This window comes from Palaemon carinicauda, unplaced genomic scaffold, assembly GCF_036898095.1.
Source record: "Palaemon carinicauda isolate YSFRI2023 unplaced genomic scaffold, ASM3689809v2 scaffold32, whole genome shotgun sequence".
In the NCBI taxonomy this organism is placed as follows: Eukaryota; Metazoa; Arthropoda; class Malacostraca; order Decapoda; family Palaemonidae; genus Palaemon; species Palaemon carinicauda.
In genome coordinates, this window is record NW_027170871.1 from 17,501 (window position 1) to 22,500 (window position 5,000).

At 22.8% G+C, this 5,000-nt stretch overlaps 1 long non-coding RNA gene across 1 annotated transcript; it reads right to left on the bottom strand.

Annotated features, from left to right (window-relative positions):
* Positions 1-195: 195 nt before the first annotated feature.
* Positions 196-1,107, bottom strand: LOC137636528 (uncharacterized). The gene is made up of 2 exons (XR_011043134.1): positions 1,050-1,107; positions 196-391 (listed from the first exon to the last, which is right to left on the bottom strand). It is a non-coding gene; the product is annotated as an uncharacterized lncRNA (long non-coding RNA).
* Between the last annotated feature and the right edge of the window lie 3,893 nt (positions 1,108-5,000).

Genomic DNA, 5,000 nt, shown 5'->3' on the forward strand with positions numbered 1-5,000 from the left:
GCAACAGCATTTGTAATTTCAAAGGGAAGAACAGTATTGAAATACCTACAGATTTCAGAAAGGCAGAAACTTTAGCAATTTCTGTCATGAATACTTTAAATAGTTATAATAAAAATTAGGCATTTCCAACAACAATTATATGAATACTTTAAATTTCCAACACCAATTATATAAATTCTTGACAAAGACACTTAACTGGTTTTGGACGATGATGCAGGGTGAGACCCAGATGGTGTCACTGCTCTGCCAACTCATTCCTTGTACGAAACTAGTTAGAAGTTCCATTGCTTCAGTCTTTTAAGAAGGTAATAGTCTGGTCTCCTTCCGACAGACTGGATTACTCCAGACTTCAATACCATATGTGAAGCCACAGGTGAAGGTAGCGGTAAATCTGAAATAAAACTCAACAGAATAACTGACACGCTAGGCGACCTGTTAATGTATTAAACTTCTTGCAAGATTAGGTCAGAATTACAGTCTCTCTCCTATGGTAGTAATTTAATTCCATCTCAAGTAGTAATGTTAAAAACTGTCACTAGAATTACTAAATTCATAGAAATTCTTTAGGAGATTCGCATCAACTATACTATGGTTTAAAATCTTCCAGGAGTGTAATGTTAATTAAAATTCCTTTTATATTATAAAAACTGCAAGTTTCATGGGATACCCCTTACAATTGCTAAAGGACCATTCTCTCCTTAAGTGTGTGAGCCGATTTAACACTTATAAAATCGTTAATCAAAAGTGAGCATGTTAGACACTTACTTTTTTAAAGTTACGAAGATTACTTTATCATTGATTGGCTTTTACTTCTTACAAGCAGCCTCAGAGGTTCATAACCAGCAAGGTTAAATAGTTGAAGACATAGGTAATTCGACCCTTACCTTTCGAGACACTGAACAAAAGGGAGTCACTATTCTCTGGGCTAGTACAAATTATATACAAATAAATAAGCCATGTAAATACCAACACACCACCTGTCACAAACGAAAAATACTAATACAATACAGTAATGCCATAAAATAAAACTACTTGCTGGGACAACTTGCAAAATACTGCCGATCCTTAGAGAGTAATCCTTAACACTTCCACAGAACAAGAGAATCTAAAGTTAATACAACTTCTAACTTCCAAAGAAGACTAAACTTCACTCCAGCAAGGAGGGCTAAATACAAACAAAATCACTGTTCAAACAAGGATTACAGAGTAAATGCTATGGAAGTACAATTAAAGGGGAACTACACGAAAAAGACAAAATAAATATTACTTGATATTATTAAGCTAGCATAATGTTATGTATACAGCATATATATATATATATATATATATATATATATATATATATATATATATATATATATATATATATATATATATATATATATATATATATATATATATATATATATATACTGTATATATATCCAATAGCTCATCTTACATCCTTTACATTTTTTCTATTTTTGCTGATCAGTTAAACGACCAACAGTGATTTGATTTATGTCAAACTTTTGTTGATATATTTCATAACTGAATTTTAAAGGTTTGAGATTTTAGCTTACCAATTTACATGTCAAAACTCTTCAAGATAAAGGAATGAAGTCTATCGTCAAAATGACAAACTCCATTTGTCTGAATATATTTTTCTATGACGTCATGGTTGTAAACAACATGGGAAATGGAAATTGCCACGATTTTTAAACTATTGCCTTGATTAAGATCATTTGATGTTTATGAGACGTCTTATAGTAACATTCAATAGGCGTAGATGAGCTAAACTTTATAAAGACACAAGCCTTTGATCATATAATTGTATCAGAGGTTGTGACAAACAATACCATTTTCAGTTAGATTTACTCTTACATGTGATTACAAGGTGTACAGGATAGCACGAAAAATAACGGAAAATATAGGTTAGCCCAATTGTGAGACCATATGTAAATCATTATTTCTCATTTCATTTGATTTCTCAAATTTTCTATCAATTTATGGTACATACTTAAGAGTAATGAACCCAAAAACTGAATGTTCCTTTAAAGGAACATGATGGAGCCACATGCAGCAGACATTGCCTTCCTTTTCATTTCTATTGGATTACCTTAGGACCATATAGCACACCTAATGTCGTTTTATATAATGCCCAACAAGAACTTGGTTATATGATAAATAACCTAACCTGAGAGTTACCTAAAGACATTAAAGAATATTAGATAGCCTTACCTAACCTAACTAAACCTAGGCTACCTTAAAATAGGATATTTTTACCCAGATAAACTTATATAACTAAACATACCTAACCTAACTAAACCTAGGCTACCTTAAAATAGGACATTTTTACCCAGATAAACTTATATAACTAAGCATACCTAACCTAACTAAACCTAGGGTACCTTAAAATAGGATATTTTTACCCAGATAAACTTATATAACTAAGCATACCTAACCTAACTAAACCTAGGGTACCTTAAAATAGGACATTTTTACCCAGATAAACTTATATAACTAAGCATACCTAACCTAACTAAACCTAGGGTACCTTAAAATAGGATATTTTTACCCAGATATACTTATATAACTAAGCATACCTAACCTAACCAGACCTAAGCTAACCTAAGTGAAATAGGATATTATTGCCTAGATTTTCTTAATTAACTAAGCGTACCTAACCTTCCCAAACTTAAGCTAGCTAAGGGAAGTACGATATTACCCAGATATACTTGAATAACTAAACATACCTAACCTAAACCTAACTGAACCTAGAATACCTTAAGTGAAATAGAATATTATCTAATCAAGCATAGCCTTAGCTGAATACAGTAGCTTGAATATAATAAGTTTTTACCCTACCTTATCTAGCCTAGCCTTGCTGGTTTTAGCCTAACTTAGGCTAGTCTAGCCTTGCTTACATGAGCCTAAATTTTATAACCTTATGTAATGTATAAAATAGCAAGGGTTCAAATGGAACAGAGTATGTGGAACTTAGCCAGCAGTGCCTCCCTTATCCTGGGGTGCCCATATTCATGCCCATTGCTGGCTCTCATATGTTCCCAGCCTCTCCATTTGTAAGAATCAGAGAAATATAAAGATTATATGAGGTACCAGGTTTTCATGAATTATTATTATTATTATTATTATTATTATTATTATTATTATTATTATTATTATTATTGTTGTTGTTGTTGTTGTGAATCTTAATATTAATGATATTATTATATTGATATCATTATTGATATTAATACAATGACTAATGTTATTATTATTAATAATAATATTATTGATATTAATATTAGTAATAATATCAATATTGATATAAACAATATTATTATTAATAATAGCATAACCATCATTATTATTAATATTGATATTTATAATAATAATAATAATAATAATAATAATACTAAAAATATTGATAAAAATAAGTTATTATATTAATTTCAATAATAATAATAATAATAATAATAATAATAATAATATTGATAGTAGTAGTAGTAGTAGTAGTAGTAGTAATAATAATAATAATAATAATAATAATAATAATAATAATAATAACAATAATAATAATATTAATATTAAAATTAATATGAAGATTATTAATATTATTATTATTATTATCATTATTATTATTACTAATATTATTATTAATATTGATATAAGTATTATTATTAGTATCAATATTAGTAATAATATTATTGTTATTATTATTATTAATATTATTATCATAATATTATTATTATTATTAATTTTATTATTATTATTATAATAATTTTTATTATTATTATTATTATTATTATTATTATTATTAATATTAATATAAATATTCATAATCTTGTTATTATTAGTATTAAATAATATTTATAGTAATATTATTATTATTATTATTATTATTATTATTATTATTAACATTAGTGATAATAATAATATTATTAATATTATTAACGTTATTATCATTATTAATATTAATATTATTATTTTCATTATTGATATTATGAATATTATTTTTTTTAATGTTAATCATATTATTGTTATTAATATTAAATTTAATATCAATATTACTAATAATAATAATAATAATAATAATAATAATAATAATAATAATGATAATAATATTAATAAGAATAAGAATTATAATATTGATAAGAATATTAATATTATTGTTGATATTTATATTGATATTAATATTGATAATATTGATAATAATATTAATAATATAATTTATATCAACATTAATATTAATATTGATAATAAAAATAATATTCATAATATAAATAATAACAATAATAATGATAGTAATAATAATGATATTATTATTATTATCATTATTATTATTATTATTAATATTGTTATTTATATTATTAATATTATTATCATTGGCATTATTATAATTGTTATTATTATAATTACTATTATTTTTATTATTATTATTATTATTATTATTATTATTATTAATCTTAATATTATTATTATTATAATTAATATTATTATAATTATTATTATTATTATTATTATTATCATCACTAGTATTACTATTATTAACATTATTATTATTGATAATATTAGTATTATTATTATTAATATTGATTTTACTATTAATATTAATATTAATAATAAAATTACTATTAATATTATTATTAATCTTTATTATTGATACTACTATTATTGTAATTATTTTTATTAATATTATTATTATTATTATTATGATTATTATTATTTATCATTACTATTATTATTATCAATGTTGATAATAATATTAATAATAATATTAATGATATTAATATCATTATTAATATTAATATTGATAGTATTATTATTATTATTATTATTATTATTAATATTATTAATATTATCAATAATAATAATAATAATAATAATAATATTAATATTAATATATATATATTAATATTAATATTTATATCAATATTATTATCAGTAATAATAATAATAATAATAATAATAATAATAATAATGATAAAATGATATTATTATTGACATTAATAATAATA